The sequence below is a fragment of the Uloborus diversus genome, chromosome 1 (genome assembly GCF_026930045.1).
Source record: "Uloborus diversus isolate 005 chromosome 1, Udiv.v.3.1, whole genome shotgun sequence".
Lineage (NCBI taxonomy): Eukaryota > Metazoa > Arthropoda > Arachnida > Araneae > Uloboridae > Uloborus > Uloborus diversus.
This window is the reverse complement of record NC_072731.1, coordinates 121,418,724-121,440,876: the sequence shown is the minus strand read 5'-3', so window position 1 is coordinate 121,440,876 and position 22,153 is coordinate 121,418,724. Positions and strand designations below refer to the sequence as shown.

Here is a 22,153-nt window from a genome sequence, read left to right as displayed (position 1 = left end):
AATTATAATATAAGAAAATAAAGAGTGATTTGAGGATGCATTTACTATTTTGAAGACTCTAGTTTGTGCTAATTGAAAATATCGGATATATATCGAAATCTCAGATATTTTCGAAAATATTATGATATTTTCGAACCCTGACTACTACCAATTTTTTAACTGGAATTCTTAGCTATTTGGTTGTTGACTACGGTCTTGCTTGATTCTGTTATCAAATTTAACTGAAAGCGTAAAAATCGATTAGCGTATTGTATAAGATGGACTTTATTATTTCTCAATCAGATGAATAGAGGCTTATCTAGGCTTAACTACTGCTTGGCTCTAGCTTGATTCTATTTTAAAAATTTCACCGAAAACGAAAATGCGCTTTGTGTATAAGATGAGATTTATCATTTTTCAATCAACTGAGTCACGACTTACCGAAGTTTAACTGCAGTTTGGTTAATGCTTGATCATGTTTTCAAATGGAGAAGAAAGCGTTAAATTCGCTTAGTGTGTAAAATAGGCCTTATTATTTCTCAATCAAGTGAAAAATAACTTTTAGTAGTTTACTGCAGTTCACTTAACTCAACTTCGAAGGCCGATAACCAGATCATTGAGCTAAAGAAACCATGTGCACATTTTTTAAAGCTTCCCCGATGATGCTTTATGCGACTTTTATATATATGTCCCTATAATTGAACACATGATCTGTTAAAACAGAAATAAATAAGAAAGTAAAATGAGCCGTAGGGAAACGGCACCAGTAACAGACATACTTAAGACATCGCTCTCAGGTTAACTCCATTTTCTGAGCCTTTTAATCTATTTTGACTTCTTCAACTATTTTTCTCTCATGCAACTACATCTCATCCAGCATTTGGCTGCTTCTGGATCCTCTGAATTAGTTAATTCTTTTTCTATTCGCTCATTTTCAAAAAAAAAAAGCTCGTCTTCCAGTAATAGAAACCGATAAATTTGATGATATCCAGTAAGAGATGGGCTGAGGAAAGGATGAGTAATGGACAGAATTCCCTTTTTCTCTTCAAAATGTGCTGTTTTTATAGAACTAAAGCCTTATTAAATTTAAATGAACATGAAACACCAGCTGACCTCGTGTTAGTTGTTCATAACCTTCCACCACTGTCTTGTAAATACCAACTGGCTAATAAAATTCACTGTGATAACACTAGACGGTTTCACCGTATTCATGGGCCACAGCAACATCAGTTTTACCTGCCTAAAATTCTTATTACTTAAATCCAAACTTACGACTGTGTGTTACTAGACCGTTCCCTGTTACTGGTGCCGTTACCCTACTTTTAATGCTAAATGTTTCTCAGATTAAGAATTTTAAGTAGTTTGTTAATAAACATCAGTTGTACTTTAAGAAGTGTTTAAAACTTATTTTACGTTAACTATCGCAAGATGTGTCAAACAAATACTTAAATAAAAGTTACGTTACCCAAATCAGAAAAGATAAAATCAAAATGGAGTTTAAATTAAGCTTAACTAGAAAGAAATTAAATACTTTTCATGCTAAAATTTTCAAACGAATATGAGACAGAATTCATCAAGTGGATTAAGGAAGAGTAAACATTTAGGAGCATGATAATTTTTAACTGTCCAAAAAGTTGGTCGAAATTCCAAAAGGAACAAGAATGGAATTTCGGAAGGGATTTTTCAGCACAACATTTTTAGTAGTAAATTATGGAAAATTTTGTTTTCTTGAAAGGTATTTAATATTTCCCAAATTATTTTTTATCATATTTAGAAAAATAAAAGAAGAATATGCAATGATTTAGTAAAAACACCTCAAGATTTGTCAAAATAGGAGCTAATTTTCTCTATTTCAGTTTACTTGATGGGAAGCAACATTGACTGATTTGGAAAAAAATATTAAACAGGCAGTAGAAAATTGAGGCAGTAAGAAGCAAAAGGATGCAAGTGTAAAAATGAAAAATCTAAACATATCCAATAAAAATAGTACACTGTAACAAATTTCGGAAACGTTTCTGGATATATCGGAAACGTTTCCGAAATAGTAGGAATCCTTCATCCAATAGCGAACTCCTCATTATTCAGAAAGCTTTTTGTTATTTCAAGAAATCCAGACGCGGAAGTGATGACGCAACGCTTCGAAAACATATTTCGTCCTTTCAACACGGGCGCCAATGAGTCGGAAATAACGAGAACTTATTTTTTTCTTATCTATGGTTGCCGCTGTCAGCAACTCTTTAGCATTGGATTGCTTGTTATTTCATGTCTGGAGAGTAGTGAAATGTGTCGAAATTAATTTTACGCCTTTGCATTTTGGACTGCCCTTGATTTTTTAGACGATGTACGCAGCTATTAAGTTAGTTAACAACCATTTTCTTTCCAGTGCGACTATAATTAGATATATATTGTGTGTTCAAGCGTGAATAGTTTCAACACCCGTGTTTATACTTAATGAAACGAACCCTTTGGATTACTTATTCAGTTGTAATGGAGGTACTTAGATTTTCTTCCGCTCATGTTCACTTGTAAGTATTAATGAATATTTTAAAACATGTTGTTATATACATTTATATTTTTGTTGATTTGCATTTAATGAGGCTCCAATTGTAACTGTTTTTTGGTTTATCGAATTAATTTAAAGTTATCTTACATACCCATGGGCGCGGTGTATTATTTGTTGTAACCAACTGAAACTGATTAATTGCGCAAAAGAAATAAGATTTATATTTGAGAAGCAATCACAGAAAAGTTATTTCGAAATACTTGGATGTACATACATTTTGGTTCAAAAAGAAAAAAAAAATAATTGTTTAATTCATTAAAAATATGGTAATGCAAATGTTTTCTAGTATTGTAATATGCTTCACAAAAAATGTGCCAGTATTATTTATCTTTTTTTATTGTAATTTATTCATTCATTTAAAAAATATTTATACCATTAGAAAATGACCCAGTTATCTATTAGTAAGCAACATAGTTATGCAATTTATTCACGTGCTTATTCTTTTTGTTAAATGTGGTTGACAATAAAAAATTCCTTGACATTAGTTGTTCGGTAAATAACATTTCCTTCGTGGATATTCTAGTTTAATGTAGGACAGTCAGGAGGAATGAGTCAGTGGCAAAAATGGAACAGCTGCATTTATGCCGAAATAAAAATTAATATTATTTCATGTCATTGTTTTAAAAGTGATCATTTTTTAAATACTATGTTATTAATATATAATGTTCATATGGGGAGAAGACGAGGGGCGTTCACCACGCAGACTGCCATTGACATTTTCAGGGATTGCATTTTTTTTAAGGGGGGGGGGGGGCGGCTTTATAGCATTTTATGGGTTCACCATCACTCTTATGGTGTGGGGGGGGGGGAATCTCGTATACATGAAATAGAGTAATCATGCAATAGAATTCAATGTTTTAATAAATAAAATATGTAATGCATTTTGCGCACATTGTAAAAATTAAATCAGTAACCTATTTTGATTAAGTATTTATATTTGTGATGAACTGGAAAAGGGCAAGAACAGAAGAATCAACCCGAATGGTTCCAGCAGGAGGGCTTGGTGTCATATTTAAATTCACCAATTTCTCTGTTGGTACTTTTCGGTACACTTTGTTCGCCAGAGAAATTGATTTGAGGTGAACGAATTCCGGAACACGAAGGGTAGGTAAGTTCTGTCAAATTTTATTCGAAAATAAAAGCTATCTAGTTTGATACGAGATATGTTTTAAAGTTCTGCATTAAAAATACAATATGTTGATAATTTTGTCTTGAAAATATTGAGAGAAAAATTGAAGTTTAAGATTGTTTAACAAACAATCCCTCTTTTGAGAAAGTACCCCCCTCCCCTCTGCTGACGTTTTTGTGATTAAGAATGAAACTACTATATCATTTCATAAATTTTCAAAAATTTATAACTGCGCATATGTTATGCTGTTAACCATGCTATTTGTCATTAGAAATTCAGAAAAAAAAAAATCCACGAATGATTCTACAATTGCTTGTCTCATTGCTCTTATATATGAAAGAATTGAAACTGATATAGTATGCAATAGTAGAGTAAAAAATGATATTTTAGAAAAAATCACGGAAAAAGCATTCCGAAATTCTCGGAAACGTTTTTGAAAATTGTTTGGAGAATTCCGAAATACTCGGAAACGTTTTCGAAACTTTCATGAACCACAGCTGCACAGAATACTCAGAAACATTTCTGGAAATTACGGAGAGAGGATTCCGAAATACTCAGAAACGTTTCTGAAAATTACAGAAAGAGTATTCCAAAATACTCAGAAACGTTTCTGAAAATTACAGAAAGAGTATTCCAAAATACTCAGAAACATTTCTGGAAATTACAGAAAGAGGATTCCGAAATACTCAGACACGTTTCTGGACATTATAGAAAGAGAATTCCGAAATACTCAGAAACGTTTTTGAAAATTTCATGAACCGCAGCTGCACGATATACTCAGAAACGTTTCCGGATTTTTTTTACAGTGTAGAAGAGCCTCTTTTCTGTTTTGGGGCAAGACATAGTAGTAGTGGCCCTAGTAGGTGCTGTTATACAGCATGATTTTGAAAAAGAAATGAAAGCGTACCGAGAAACTGAAGTTTAAACGCGTTTTTCTTAATACTTTAAGAAGTTCAATTTCATCTCTTTGCTTTTCACTGCCTTATTGAACTTTATGCAGTCGTAAGTTCATTCAGACTCAGCAATGCCCAGTTATGTTTTTGATTGATGCATTGTTCACTATGAAAATTATTAACTCAATGGATCCGGCAGATAGATAAAAGCTTAGACATCACTTTTCTGTTTAAAAATATTTGCAGTAGTTCATTCTTCATTTCAAAGCTTAGCCTTGCTTTGAAATGAATAATAACGCGCAGACGATATTTATCTGTAGACAATTTTTAAATCATGCATATTTCATTCTGAGTTTTTTTTTACTAAAAATGCAATAAACGATGGGAACAAAGCATGATGTGTGGTCAGTTGTTTTATTTAAGAAACTATATCGCATAAATATGGACATCCCCTTATCTATCAGCACCTTAGCGCAAAAATATACAGTCCGCTGTCACACAAATTGGTCCGTCGAGCCGGAGTCAAGTCGTCTACCTTTAAAGCATCTCTCTCCAGTAGACGTGATTCTGCAGAAAGTAGCGAATTGGTGTCTTTTTCTAGCTCATTTGAGCCGGAGATTACATAGCTCCGAAGTAGCTTCGTTCACTGGAAGATGCCACACAATTTATCAAGAGTTGATCCTGCCTTTACCTTTTTGTATAAAAAGAAGAGTAAAGAAAACGAAAAGACATTGGTAAAGCACACGAATGGGCGGAAAATAACAAGACAATAAACAAAATAATAAAGCAAAAGGACTGGTAGTCCCTTGCCGAACAAATTTTTAAATCTCTGCTTCTAAAAATTAGCTCGACTTCGACTGAAGGTTACAGAAGAAATGCACATAGTTTTTGAAGAAAAAAAAGCCGCGTGTGAGGAAGGAAAAATATATCGAACTAAAATGAAAAGGATTTTTGAGTATGTAATAAATATAAAAACATATAAATTTATAGCTTTTTTAATCAAAAAAAAAAACCCACATAATTTGGGTAAAAAAATTTTGAATGAAAACTAAATAACCCAAGTTGAACAAGAAGTTTTGTACAGAACTAAACGAACCTACTTTCCCATGTCAACTTCGATCTCTAATCTTTTCTCAATTAGTTGAGGTTGCAATTGACAAGAGCTATGTCAAACATAGCTTTAACACTTAAAACTGATTTCAAACAACAAAGTATGCATCCATTAAAATATATATATATATATATATATATAGTATTAAGTTCCGTTTCTCAAATTGTTAATGTTTATTTTCAGTTAATTTCAACCACTAATGGATTTTCTAATGGGAACAATTTAAATCAAAAAATATTTTTTAAACATTTAAGCGTATAACTTCACAAGAGATAAAATACAGAGAAGAATTACAAAAAAAAAGATATGAATGTACAAATAAAGTTACAGCAGCAATAAAAAGGCAAGTTAGTATATTAGCTTTTCTATTGAAAAACATTTAGTTGAATATAAAATTGAAATTTAAAAAAAAAAAAGATTTAAAATGCTTCAAAATGGATAATTTTATCAAAACTGAACCCCATAGTAAATTTTTCTTTCATCTAAAAATCAATTTGATCTCTGTCTTTTTTTTTTCATTGCCAAAACTTTTATTTAAAAAAACATAAACTTACAAAAGAAATGTAAAGAAAAATAAATATCAATAAAGGTGCCCAAAAGTTACCCAGTTTTAGCAAAAATAAAATTGTCTGCTGCTCTTTTTTTGGATGAATAATAAAGAACTCTTGAGTTTCCTTTTTATTTTAGTTAACCGTTTACCCGCCAATGTTCCAAAAATGGAACATCATATTTAAGTGAAAAATTTTCCCCAAGAAATAACGTTAAAAATAAACAAGTTTTTTTTAACACAGTTTAGTCTTATTTCAAAGTATTTTTTGATTTCCTGCTTGATTGTTTATATGTTTTCAATTATTTATTGCGAATTTTTCAAAGATGAGTGTTTTTTTAGCTTTTTTGCAACTTTTTTCTTATAAAATTTACCAAAAAATTGACTTTTTCAGAAAATGTGATGATATTTATTATAGTTGAGAAAAATACTTCAATGTACGATTTTAAAATGCTTGTAGAAATGTACATTGATATTTCCGAAAGGTGTGCCCCTTCAAAATAGCATGTTCCAATTTTGGAACATTGGCGCTTTTAGGGAGTCAAATTTCCAAGAAGTAAATCGCTCGACTTCCAAGGGGGAAATTTCATTTTTCGTAATGTATGTTTCTTCTTTTTTCTCATTTTGAATGTACTCTGATGTAAGATGTTGGCAAACCAAGTTTATATTTTGAAAGGATATGACGTTTCGTTAGCAAAGAAAATAATAACAGTCTTCTGTTTGACGGACTATATGGCTCCGAATCCACACCTGCTCGGACAGCTGCATTGTCACGTGATAATAAAAAATAATATTAGTGAGCGTTTTATTCTTCATATTTTAAATGCAGTTCAATAATTCGCTAGCTTTGTTTTCGAGCGAAACTAAATTCTGTTTGACGTATACCAACTGTTCATAAATGTTAAAAAAATTGTCTACAAGATTTCTTACTGTAGAAACAAGCTGTGGCTTATTTAGAGGACATTGTCAGATTCGGATTTGTCAGATGTAGATATATGCCAATTTACCCCCTGATGAACTAGGCAATATCACCTGAGGAAGAATAGATGTTGACAGAGATGAAATCCTAGAATTTTTTGGTTTGTTGCTTTTGAGTGGGTACCATTCTGTTCCTTCTGAAGATATGTATTGGAGCAGTGCAGAAGATACATCCTGTGCCAATTGTAACCAACAGTTATGCCTCAAAATCGTTTTCGAAAAATAAAAAACAACTTTCATTTGATGGACAACCATGAATTAAAACAAAAATGATAAACTAAGAAAAGTTTTCCCTATTTACGAAGAATTGTGTAAAAACCCTCAACAATTTGGTGTATTTTATGAAAAATCGAGCATAGATGAATCTATGGTTTCCTATTACGGACGGCATTCATGTAAAATGTTTATTAGATGAAAAACCAATAAGATTCGGCTTCAAAATTTGGATGCTGTGCTCTTCAAGTGAATACCCATATTTCATGAGATTTATTCAGGCAAAAAAGAAGGATCCCCTGATGTGCAATTAGGATCCAGAGTTGTAAATGATCTATTATAAGTTTTGACTGACACGTCTAAGCATGAAGTATACTTGGATAACTTTTTTACATCATATGACTTAATTTCTCAGCTATCAAAAAAAAAAAAAAAAAAACAAAGTAGTAAATTAGCAACAGGAACAATTCGTGAAAACACGAACTGGCCATGGAAATTCAAAAAAGCCCTTTCTAAAGAAGATCGAGGAAATTTTGACTATCGATCTGATGGATCAGTGTACATGTGCAGCTGGAATGATAATGCAGTGGTTACAGTAGCATCTAATTGTTATACACATGAGCCACTTGCATCTGTAAAATGGTTACTCAAATGCGCAGAAATGCAAGATAGATGTGCCACAACCTCATCTTATCAAGAGATACAATGAAGGAATGTGGGGTGTGGTCGTCTAGGATAAACTTTTAGGCAGCTACAGCCGTCATTTGAGGAGTAAAAAATGGTGGTGGAATCTTTTTAGTAATGTTCTGAATGTTTCAGTTGTAGTTAGTTGGTTACTTCATTGTGAGTTACACAAAGTCCAAGATGAAGCATTTCGAGTTCCGAAGAGGAATAACAACTGACCTCCTAAAAAGAGAAGTACTTAGTAGAAAGTCATCCAGGGCCTCGTTGTTCATATACATAAACGATCAAGAATGTCTGACGGACATTATATTGTATCTGCATCCCAAGGACGTTGCGTGGTGTGCAAAAAGATACGACTAAGAAATGTGACAAACGACTTCACCAGCAATGCTTTCTTTCATATCATGGCGCATTAGATATTTCTGTATTGGATTTTGTGAATTCTGATATGTACATAAATGCAATTTAAAATATTATTTTTTCCGTAATAATGTATGCTAAGATAAAAATCGCATTCAAAACCTCTTAGTTTAAAAAAATTCTCTGAAAAAAAAAAACTTCATGCAAAGCGCCAATGTTCCAAAAATGGAACACACTGAAAAACATAGTAAAAAAATTTTTTTCTGGAAATTTTATTTTATTTCTGTATTTACTAGACATAAATAGACATAATTTCAAAAAATTACTCAAATTTAATCATCCGTCAATAGTTCGGCGGTTAAACGGTTAAAGTAGTAAAAGCTGCATGAAAATGGAAATTTGAACCAGTGTTGCTTAAAAACCACAAAATATATTATTTTAAATAACTTTGCCGATTTATTTTTTAAATACGATATTGTCAATGCTCCGCTCCACAGCAAAAATGTGTTTTTAAATAAAGTTATGAATTTATTATTCATAAAAACATTTATCAAAACAAAAGCTCCTTTATTGATTTACAAATTAGAGAATTTGGAGGGGGATTAGAGGGTTCGAATATTTTTAAACAAAGTGTTTTCGCATGCAACAATATATGGAATTTACAAAACAGTTTTAGATTGATAATAAAACGATTGATTTCAAAGTAGCTAAAATCGATTTGAAGTCTAACGAATTCAGGCATGAATATGCTACAAAGACTTTTGGCACCATTTTCTCCATTCACCTTCCTTCTCCTTGAATAAAAACGAACCTTTCATTGCCGATTATCGTCTAATAACAATTTCTCTTTCCTTGGCGTTAAACTTATCTTCATAAATGAGATTAAAAAATGCAAAGGCAGTAGGTGCTTTTAAAATCGATGCCTTTAAGTAAAAAAATATTTTTTGGCGTATAAAACCAATTTTATCTCTTTATACATTAGGTAAATTAACAGAGGAAATGTTTCAGAAGTCTAGGTAAGAGTTCCCTTCAAATAGCAGATTACGTTTTACGAAACTAATTAACTTTTCCAATAGAGCTATTTTTTTTTGTAAATAGTATTTTCATAGCTTTCGCAGAAATATAATACATTATGTTTTCATTACGTTTTTCAATTTTATAATTATTTAAGTTACCTGCTTTTACATAGTATTCCAACAAACGTGCATTTCACAATTTCACATTACCATAATTATCTTTTATTTAAGTATCTACTTTACTAGAAAGAAAAATGAAAGCATAATATTGCTCCCTTTTTACTTCCTTTTACAAAAACGGAAGTATTGTATTCGCGAAAAAATTTTCACTCAAAAATCGGCTATAATTTCTATTTTACTCACCCCCGAATGAATGTTGGGTTTTTTTTTCGACTCGACCACACGTGGATATATGCCTAGGAACGTACAGACACACGAAATATCCATTTTGACGATTCCCGAGTTAATTACAACGAGTTTTCTCGTGACGTATGTATGTGCGTATGTATGTATCTCGAATAACTCAAAAACGGTATGCCCTAGAAAGTTTAAATTTGGTACGTGGACTCCTAGGGGTCTAGTTGTGCAGCTTCCCTTTTGGTTGCATTCGGATGTTCCTAAGGAAGTCTTTTGCCCTTTTGTTGAAATCATTGTTAATTTCTATGTAAACTCAAGTGATGTTATTATTTGGCAGACACTTGGCAATATATCGCCAGTCTTTTGCTCGCCAAGTTTTGTCGCCAACTTGGCGACAAATTTGGCGATTTTTTTTTTTTTTAAATCTGGTTTCGATTTGCCCACTGTTGGTGATATTTAGAGAGAAACTATTGAATCACATTAAAATTGCCAATAATGGGAAAATGACATTAAATTGGAGTAAAAGGAAGTCATGTGATGCACACATCAGCTCGTTAAATTCAAACTTATGTATTTATTAATTTATTTTAAATTATATTGATGAATGATACAATACAAATCTGGGATTTAGAAAAAATATCTAAACCGTCTATTTTTTTAGTTTTATGCACAAAACTAGTCTAATTAATCGTTCTTGTAAAACAAGTTATTATAGTTTGCTTAATTAACTTATCAATAATTATCATAATCAATCATGCATACTCTACATTCATGCAATTCTTTATGGTAGAACGTTTTGCTGGCTAAAGATTTTGGCATCTTTGTCATGTTCGGCTTTTAAATCTTCAAAGGCTTTTTTTCCGGGTCTTCTAAGTCTTCATTAAAGGTTTTTTGGTGTAACATGTATTGAGTATCATTTAGTTCACCCCCTTGGAAGCTGATTTAAAGGGCCCAGTTTTAGTTAAAATTAAATCATACCTCCAATGTTAGCTTTACTTACCTATTTTTGTAGACAATGTTGTAAGTTTCGTAGTTTATGTATTATTGTAAAATTGTATTCTTTGAATATGGAGAATTTTGCTCATTGTTAAATATGCTTTACTTCCACGGGGGGGGGGGGGGGGTTGACTGATAACACTAGGAAACAATTTGTAATATAATTTCTGTTGAGTTTGGTTTTTGAGCTGTTATATAGTTAATTAGGCAAGCTGATTCCAAAGCTGCATTTAGTTTTATTCTGCTACGTCAAGTTTTTTCTTTACAACTTATGAGAATGTGAGTACTCTCCGCAGAATTGAGCATGGATCGAGGCCCGGATCTATAAATTTTGAGTCGCCCTGCAACAAAATATGTAAGGCCCCTCTCCAGAGGCCAGCAGTGTATATTTGCAACGATAAATCTCAGTACCGATTGTTTTTTTTTCCAACTTTTTTGTCAATTTCTTGGGTCGTTGGGCCCTTTTAGACAGTGCCACTCTGCTGCGTCTGCGGATACGCAGATCTGCGCATGCATGGATTATAGGAAGCACTATTACATTCTAAGTGTCTCATTTCCACTTCTACGTTCTTTAAATTTACGTTCAAATTTACGTTCTTCTAAGTGTCTCATTTCCGTATTTCCTAGCCTGTCATTTGAAAAGATATAGGCCGGTGTTTTTGATGGTCCACAGATTCGGGAGCTTATTAAAGATGAAACTTTCATCGGAACAGTGTTAGAAACTCCAAAAAAATGCGTGATTGGCATTCAAAAACATTATTAAAAGTCTTCGTGGAACTATGCAAGCCTTTTATTAAGCAGAAATTGTCCAACAACTTGTGGAGAGCTTCCGAATGCTTGGTTCCCACATGAGCATCAAATTGCATTTTTTACGTAGCTTATATCTTGCAAACTTCCTGAAAAATCTTGGTACAGTCAGTGATGAACAGGGTGAGCGATTCTATCAAGATTTGAAGGTCCATGGAGACACGATATCAAGGTAGATTGAATGCGTTTATGATAGCTGACTGTTGCTGGAGCACCAGTCCACAGATTAAACACTCCAGAAAAAGCTATAAGCGAAATTTTTAAACTTAATCTGTATAAATACACAATTTTACTTGCGATACTATAATAGCCTTTGTATGCATAAAATTATTCATTGTAAACAGTGCATTTCATAAGTTTTTACTGCATTTTACTTAACTTGTATGAATTTTGAGGGTATTCTGTAGTTTGAAAAGTTGACGTGATAGACAAAAACTGCGATTTTTGTTGAATTCAGAGGCCAAAAGTTAGTTGAAAATAAGTCACAGATTTAAGACAACGAAATTGCTGTTCCCCAGTGTAATAGTTAGCAGTTGCAGTACTCTGCAGTGCAAAGATGACGAATTCAATGTCAACGCAAAGCTGCCAGGATTATGTAGCATGTGTTTCACATACAATTTATCTCTAGTATAAAACTGGATAATTTTGCTAAGAAAAAGTGTTTACTTCAGAAGTAAAAATTTCATAAAAACGAAGAAAAGGTTACATTGCAATAACTTTAAATCTGTAAGATTTTATGCAGCTTATATAGCTGTTCGTTTCCAAAATTTCTGTGGATATGTAATACCACGATGTATTTATTCTTAGCTGTACTCAAATGGGCTAAACAAAAAAGATGAGGTGAGATATAAAACATTCAAACAAGAAGCCTTGATATCTATTCCAAAATATGTTCCAAAATAAATTTGAAAAACCTCAGCAAATGGGTGCAAAATCCTTTTATGTATCCTAAAGTTTTAAAAACACTGGAACGTTTTTCTTAAGGTATAATGGCTTTCGATAAGATTTCAGTCCCATGAAGGAATCTAAAAAAGATGAAGTGGATGGACTCCATTATTATTGATTCTTGTAAACCAAACTTGCTGAGATTGCATCATTAAGGAAGAAAAAAGATAGTAGTGCCCCCAAGGAAGATACGTATAAGAGGAAAAAAATATCCACTGTTTTATGTGAGGTGTGTGTTACAACAGTGTGCACCGAAATATAAACCATGTGCTTCATGAATAATATTTGCTAAAGTGAATAATTATTAAATAGTTTTGGGGACACACATTATCATTAGGTAAATGTTGTAGACTCTTTGAACAAATTATGAAATTGGAGGATTTGAACGTATTTGTCCACGTAATTATATTAATAAATAGAATGATTTCAGCATGGCTGTGTGTCGGAGTCGAATTTTGGGGTAAAGGAGTCGGAAGTCGGTACTCGAAGGTTTAAAGTTCCAAGAATCGGAGTCGATCATTTTTCCTCTAAGTCTACAACTCTGCCAGTGCTTGCGGAGTCAGAGTCGAACTGATTTTTGACTAAAGGAGTCTGAGTCAAAGTCGAAGGCTCAAAAATTTCCGAAGTCGGAGTCTCAGCCGGAGTCAGTCATTTTCCCTCCGACTTCACAACCCTGGCTTTGAAGATGTGAACGTAGAATGAACTGCTTTGATTTGCACTTTTTGTTGTTAGATTTTCGTGAACAGTATAAGCAAAAATGTGAACCCGACATCAAAACACTGTATTTTCTAAACTGTTGCACATACGAATTTAAAGAGAAAAATACCAAGTTTTTCCCAATGTTGTTCAAACACACAAATGTGCAATATGTGAGCACATAATACAAAACTTTGTTAAATGACAACATCTAATCTGTGATCCAATTTCTTTCACAAACTTTGGAGCATCAAGCTGTCAATAGGTTTTATAATGCGTTTTATAGTGTTTGTAGTGACTTTCGTTACTGAGGTTTGCTTAACAATGTCTTTAACGTAATCTTGTATAGCTTGACTATGGAGAGATGGCGGATGAACTGGAAGTGGAAACGGACTACTTTATTTTGAAATGGAAAGGATTAGCGAGATCCAGCGAGCAGTCAAGTTTTCACTGTCCGTGCGATCTCGCTAACCCTACCTATCACAAAATGAAGTGGTCCGTTTCCGCTTCCAGTTCACTCGCCATCTATCACTCTACCGTCAAGCTATAAAAAGAAATCACGTGGCGTGAGGAACGAAGTGGGTTACGGGCTAAACGTTTGTCGTAAAAAAAAAGGCTCATAAATCGAAAATTTGAGAAACGAAAGAAAAAAAAACACTAAAACTTCTCTTTCTCTAATTTCACGCATCACTTATTGTTACATGTGCACTAGTTACCAAAATTTGGTTTTTTAAAATCGGGACTATCATTAATGCTTATCCTGTGCAACAATCTTTTCATGTATCAATTGATACTTTTTCAGGATCACGATTTTTGTGATGTTCGCTTTCGGAATCAGATTTTTGTGCATGGTCCGTTTCCATGAGGCTAATTCTTTTTTTTTTTTTTTTTTTTTTTTTTTATTTTTTTTTTATGGTGAATTTTCAGGTTTTTTTTGGTAATGATGATTACCGATATCGTTGTTTTGGTGTGTCTATGATCGTTATTTTTGTCCAGGGTCCATTTTTAGCATCATGTTTTTTTATTTTGTGTCAATTCTCTTAAAATCTGAATACATCCTAAAATGGATCAGTTTTGAAAAATCATTTCAAACCACAAAATAAATTACGTTGTTTTCTAATGCATATACCAAAGTTCATGCAAGACAAAAGAAAGGATGCCAAAATAAGGCACTCATTGAATTTGTTTGGTATTTAGCATTATTTTTACTTCCTTTTACAAAAAAGGAAATATTGTATTCGCGAAAAAAATTTCACTCAAAAATCGACCTTAATTTCTGTTTTGCTCACCCCCGAATGAATGTTGAGTTTATTTTTCAACCCGACCACACGTGGATATATGCCTAAGAACGTACAGATCCCCGAAATATCCATTTTGACTATCCCCAAGTTAATTACAACGAGTTTTCGCGAGACGTCTGTATGTACGTATGTATGTGCGTATGTGTGTATGTATGTCGCATAACTCAAGAACGGAATGTCCTAGAAAGTTGAGATTTGATACTTAGACTCCTAGTGGGGTCTAGTTGTGCACCTGCGTTTTTAGTTGCATTCGGATGCTCCAAAGGGGGCCTTTTGCCCCTTTTTGGGGGGAAATCATTGTTAATTTCGATGTAAACTCAAGTGGTGTTATAACTTGGCAGAAACTTGGCGATAAATCGCCAGTCTTTTGGTCGCCAAGTTTTGTAGCGAACTTGGCGATAAGTTTGACGATTTTTTTTTTAAAATCTGGTTTCAATTGGCCACTGTTGGTGATACAGTGAAATCTCGTTACAACGAACTTCAAGGGATCGCAAATTTTGTTCGTTGTAACGGGAATTTCGTTGTAATGGAATTCAAATAATGTTATAGCAATTATATAGGGACTGAAAATGTATTTCGTTAAAACGGAAATTTCGTTGTATTGGTATTCGTTGCAACGGAATTTCACTGTATTTAGATAGTAAACTATTGAATCACATTAAAACTGCCAATAATGAGAATATGACATTAAATTGGAGTAAAAGGAAGTCATGTGATACACACATCAGCTCATTTTATTTCAATGTCTCTTATAGCAGTGGTGCCCCACCTTTCTTTACTCGACGGCCGGTTACAGGTGTCGTGGTGCTTTGGTCATCGATCAAAAGAAAGGGGAAGAGGGGTCTCTAGAGAAAAAAAATAAAATCCCATAATTGTTTTAAATTACCATTAACAATGCATTAAATCATTACAAGAATTGCGTAAATACGCGCAATAATATTTCGCAAGTAAATACATACATTGCATTGAATCGTTACGTACACCGATACCGGTTACAGTCATACTGTACAGAACACATGTATAAAATTTATATACGTTTGATTTTTTTTCCCCTTAGAAACACGGGGAAATACGGAAAAGGATTTAAAAAAATCAAACCAGGAATCGTTGTTATCGTTACTACATGCTTATTTTAGCAATACGAATTGTCCATAGAAATATTAGTCACCAATTTCTGACCATTTGGCAGCAAATTAGCAGCAATTATTCTTAACAGCATATGAAAAATTCATCGGTTGTTTTGAAAGTTTCCAAAACATGCAGTTTGCGATTCGTAATATTGAACATAACAATGGGCCACATGGATTAGTTTTAAGGACCCCTCATAGCCCATAGGCCGTAGACTGTGTATTATTAGTTCACTAGTTCGTTATAAATAATAAATAACGCAATTATTTAATGCAATAATTTAATGATTGAATGCAATGCTAAAAGTACTGTTAATCACAATTTTATGAAGTTATGGGATTTAATCTTTTTTTCTAGACACCCCTCTCTACCTTTCTGTTTATCGATGACCAAAGCACAACGATAACGAATTTTTCTTTTCTTTTAATTTACTTATTCTTGCGTGCTGGAAAGATAACAAATTGCACTGCAGCACCGATTACACAAGGGAATAATGTTTAATAAAATTTCTGGTGAGTTACAATTTTGAGTTGTTTTGGAATAAAATGAACGTGATAATTTTGGAACTGTAGTTTGTTTTATTCAACCACGTCAGGATTTTTCTCTACATCTTATGTGAATGGGACCCATGTGTATACTTTCCGCGGGAGAAAGCGTATCTACTGCTTTACTACTGTTTGATATAAACCTTTTAAAATTGAAATGAAGTGTTTATTTTACAAAATATTTTTTTTCGTGGTGAAAAGTTTTAATTCATTTTACTGTCACGGCAATAATAATTATAATAATAATAATAATTAAAAATCTATAGGGAAGGAAAAACAAATATGTGTTCATCAGAAACATACACAATATATATATATATATATATATATATATATATATATATATATATATATATATATATATATATATATATATATATATATATATATATATATATTATTTGTATTTTGTATGCAACGTGCGTAATTATTGCTTACCTAAAACTTTTTTTTTGTCCTACATTTTTTTAACGTTCTATATTTTGTGAATTGATCGCTTTGAATCCTATGTAGCTACAAAACTTAACATGATGGACTAAAATTGATATCCGTTCTGGACACCAAAGTAAAAGTTAGTCAAAAACAAGTCACAGATCTAAATCACCAAAACCACTGATCAACAGTGTTATTAAACGTATAGTTAAAGCAATTTCCTCAAATAAACGTTGCTTTTTAAGCTATACATTTAAGGGTTCTTTGATTGCTTTGATTCATTTATTAGCACGCAACTATCGAGACTCGTCACTAAAAGAAAAGAATTCTAGCGAGAGAGAAACGTGAAAGAAAAAGTAGATCACGCATATCTAACGGAATAATAATTGGTATTGCATTGTTTTTTTCAGTCTTCATTAAGTTTAAAACAAATCCTACCATTATTTTACATTGAGAAAATGAACTGTAAAAAGACATTATGATAAAAAACTGCCGCTTTTTTAGTTCCGTAATTAGCATTTGAGTTGCATTTTAAGACTTATCTTTATCAATAAATTGTTTTTAATGAGGAAATAAAACAGCTTCTTTTAAGATATAAAGAGGCAGTCACAACTTCGGGGCACTTATCTTTGGACATTTTGGCGTATTGAATGAATATACGGATAGGTGTAGGAGCTACTAAGTTATTCACGAGCGGAAAAAAAAAGTCATCGTAAAGTACGATCAAGTTGTTTCGAGAAAACACTTTACTAATGAGCATTTGTTTTGGTATCAGATTTGTTGACAGAATTGAACTTACAAAACTTGAAAGGTTCAGAGAAGTTGAAGTAGGCAGCGAAGCAAAATGGCGTTTCATTAAATGTATCAATTAACCAACGTTTTGAAGTACAAAAATTGCAAAGTACTGCAGACACGTGTTTTGGTGTTACAAGGAACATCTTTTTCAATGCAAAGAAGTGTGAGCTTCTGGATGAGAAGTCATTCGAGGAAAGCAACACGGTGGAACAGGAGACAAAATACCAAAAAGTGGAATTTCAAAAAAAAAAAAAAATACAAAATGATACCTCGAGCCGAAATTTATTATATAATTCCTTTAGGAAAAAACCGTTAAGTAATAAATTTCCAAGAAATCCCATAAACAATGCAAATTGTCCAAAAATGAAACCACTGCAAAAAAATTAGCAATAAATTTACCGACGGGAAAAATTATGTTCGGAAGCAATGTAACAAATGGATAAATGCAGAAAAAATAGAGTGAAGGATAAACAAATTGGGATTAATTGATCACAAAACGAAATAAGAAAGCAAAAAATGAAAAAATAGACGGGAGAAATCTACAGACGTTAACATAAAAATAACAGAAAAACTAAACCAAGTTTAACTTGTATGTTGTGGCCATCACGAAATTTTCTTGTATATCTTTCTTTTAATTCTGATCCCTCCCAATGCTTGACGAGGAAGCAACATTCCCAACAAAAACAAAATTACACATGCCAAAACTTGACGACCATCCCGATTCCCAATTTATCTTAAAAGCAAAGAATGAACATTGAAAATTATTTTAAAAGCCTTGCTTAAAATAATTACAAACATTTATTTGTTAACAAACACAAGACGGAAACAGTTAAAAAGTTTAAATCATTGCAATTTTCTGGTCATTTTCCAACAATTAAGATCACGCGAAATACGCAGACGACAGTCGATTACGATTTATCTTTCTTATTGTTGCATTGATAAAGCTATTTTCATTCACATAAAAAAAATAGCCCCCCAAGGAGCGATTGGTGCAAAAAATTGAACCAAAGTCTGTTTACATATGGATTCACATTTACAGTCGAGTCTCGACTTACGCGAGAGATACGTTCCAAGACCCCTCGCCTAAGTCAAACTTTCGCGTCGTGGAAAATTGCATGCATACGAACTTTTTGTAAACATACCTGGTTATTTAAGGCATTTGTAAAACCGTCTCAAACTGTTATACAAGTTTACCATTTCTAATCTATGTATTACCATTTCTTAAATAAAGAAGTGAAGTTTTACTGTATTAAAAAAAAAAATGTATCATTCAACATTAAATGTTGTTACGATGCACAAAACCAATCATCAATGGGAGGAAGAGACAAAAAATAAAACTGTACGGTACGTCACGTACATAGTAATAATAAATGCAGCACTATAATAGTACGGTACTGTAGATCAGGTAATTAAATTTATAACTTAAAATATGAAGATGATGAGGTATTACGCTGGCAATCAGATTGTTATCAGTATCCCCATGACACTGCATGGATTTAAGGAAACTCGTCAGAAGAAGAGAAAGAACAAGAAAAAGTGATGAATTAATCTTCTGCTTTCTGTCGAAATTATTCAACCAAAAACTTTAGCATTGTGGGCGAGGTATTCACGTCAGCTTTAAAACTCATTACTCCTGAAAAACTCGCGTTATAGCCATTTCGCGTAAGTCGAATCGCGTTGTAGCGGGAGTCGACTGTATTCCAAATTTCATCTAGAACGTAGCATTACTTCTTGAGATATGATACTCACAATGGAAAAAACTACTGGCTGATGTATGTGCACAACATGACTTCCTTTTACTCCAATTTAAAGATAATAGTGCCTCGGAGTGAGCTAAAAAACACTTTAAATACTTTTATTCCAAGTCTGTTGCGAACCGAAGCAAAGAAAATGTTTTATACAGATAAATTTTCCCAATATTGGCAGTTTTAATGTGATTCAATGGTTAACTCTCTAAATATGGCCAAAATGAAACCAGATTAAAAAAAAAAAAAAAACCCGCTAAATCTGTCGTCAAGTTGGCGACAAAACTTGGCGACGAAAAGCTTAGTGATATATTGTCAAGTGTTTGCCAAATTATAGCACCGTTTGAGTTTTCATTGAAATTAACAATGATTTTACCCCAAAAAGGTGTAAAAGACCCCCTTTGGAACATCTGAATGCAACCAAAAGAGAAGGTGCACACCTAGACCCCACTTTTTTAGACCCAAATTTTTCTAATCCATAAATTTAATTCAAAACTTTCTACTAAATATTGTTCTTATTCCCCCTCCCAGTAGCAAGAAGAATTTCATTTGTGAGTGAAACCAACCTTGAGCAAGTAACATAAAGCTATCTATATCGAAAATAGTTACATCACAAATACATTTACAGCACTTAATCGTCCATTATGGTTACACGTGAGATACAAAGTGTTTCACCTTATCCCTATACTGTTAAAGAGAGTTTAAGCTATTACGCACAGTGATAATTTTTCATTCATATTAGCAATTTCTTGCAGTTTAAAACAGTTTAAATTTAAATTAATATTTATTTGTATTGTTTCCAAACTTAAAACTCCAATTCTCCCAAACTGTATGAATTTCGCCGAATTATTTTTCCGTGTGGTTTTGCGGGTAAAAAAGGTGCACAACCTTTAACTTTAGCACGCATTGACAATCCTAGTATGATAGTTTATGTGCATGTAAGAAACGGCATGACCCCCCCCCCTTCCTCCTTGAAAAACAAATTCCAGATACGCTACAAATTCCTACGTACAGATATGATTATTTTGCAATTTATTTGCGAAATTATTATTTTTTACCCTTGTTTGTTAGCCTTCAGCGATTAAACTTAGTTGAACAGAGTTAGGTACGTAAATCATGGAATAGTATAAAGAACATATGCATATTGTTTTTGAGGACCATCCAACGTTAAATTGTTGAAGCTTGCACGTGGATAATGAATGAATTATTGATACCGAGCTGATTTTCGTATTTTCTGGGCTGTTCATGTGGGAAATACTGATCTATAATTTCGTTCTACCATTACTGCAACGGAAATACCTAAAGAAAGCATGCAAAGTAGAACTGTCGGAGACCGCAATGTCCTGCTTTGCAGGAAAAAACCGCTAAACAGCAGCACTTCTATTTCGTTCGCTTTCCTTGCCAAATAAGCTTTACGCGTGTCGCGAATCGGCATTAACGGCCAACTTTGAGAATACCTTTAGTTTTGATTGCATTTAAAATATTTCCTGGTGGTTATAAGTTGTAAACTATTTTTATTAGCTTGGAATCAAAGATTCTAAGTTTAACGATAGTAGTTAATCTTTGAAGAAACTTCATCTAGGGCAGTTTTTTACGGGCTTTTCATTCAGACTAAATTCATAACTATACACAAATTCGTTCATGCAGAAAAGAGCAATTTTATGACTCAAAATATGTAATTAGACAACCTTGGGTCTTTCTAAAATTCCAAAAACCCGCCTATATAAATTCCTGATTAACAGTTTGCCTTTGCGCAAAATTTGGAAGAAATCCGACGAAAACTGTGGATTTGTATAAGGAACAAACACATTCACACACAACACACAAACATATATATATATATATATATATATTAGTACTTTTATCCCTGTTCTTTGACAGCCGGGAGCGACTTCTATTAAACCGAATTAGGTTATCGGTTATAGTTGAACCAAATTACTTCAAGACTCGGCGTAAATCAAGGAATAGTATAAAGAAAATTTATATATTGCAAATTGGTTTCATAAGGATCATAGAACATTAAATTAAATTTCTGTTGTAAGGATGAAATAGATGTGGTTTAAATAAAAGTAGTCTAATGCTGGAACAGTCGAAGATTTTACGTCAATACTGAATGCAATATTATTCCCTCACTCATGTTTGTATTTTCTCTGCTATTAACGGGAAAAACACTGATCAAAAATTACACGCAACCCTTACTGTTGTGGGTTTCATAATTACACCATGTTTAAAAATTATAATTTAATGGTAGCATTCAAATTAAGTACAACCATGAGTAGCATCAATGGACCCCTTGGTTTCGAAGCTCGCAGTTCAAGAAACAATGTACAGCATCATTTCTTATATCTGCGGCTTTCACGCTAAACATGCTTCAACGCTCATCGCTAAACGGCATTGACGGCCATCATTCAGAATACGTTTTGTGTTGATTGCATTTTAAAAAGCTCCTGGTGGTTATATGTTGATAACCGTTTGCATTTGCTTTGAACCAAGGTTCATAAATTTAACGATTAAAGTTAATCTTTGAAGAAACTTCATGTAGGGTAGTTTTCTACGGGCTTTTCATTTAGAGTAAATTCATAACTATACAAAAATTCTTTCGTGCAGAAAAGAGCAATTTTATGACTCAAAATATGAAATGAGACCTCTTTGGGTCTTTTTAAATTTCCAAAAACCCGCCTATATGAATTACTGAGCAACAATTTACCTTTGTGCCAAATTTGGAAGAAATCCGACTAAAATTGTGGATTTGTATAAGGAACATACACACATACCCACAAACATGCATCCATTTATATATATATAGAAATCGATGCATTTCTGTTTGTGAGCATATCAAAATACATATTTTTTCAAAAACTGATTAATAGAGTTTTATACATATCACATAAAATTGCTAAAAAAATCCAAAGCCGAGAATTTTTGGTTAGTAA

At 32.8% G+C, this 22,153-nt stretch overlaps 1 protein-coding gene across 1 annotated transcript in view; it reads left to right on the top strand.

Annotated features, from left to right (window-relative positions):
- LOC129234603 (uncharacterized) overlaps positions 1-22,153 on the top strand; it is a 331,524-nt gene that overhangs the window by 261,723 nt on the left and 47,648 nt on the right. The gene's annotated exons all lie outside the window — the stretch shown is intronic.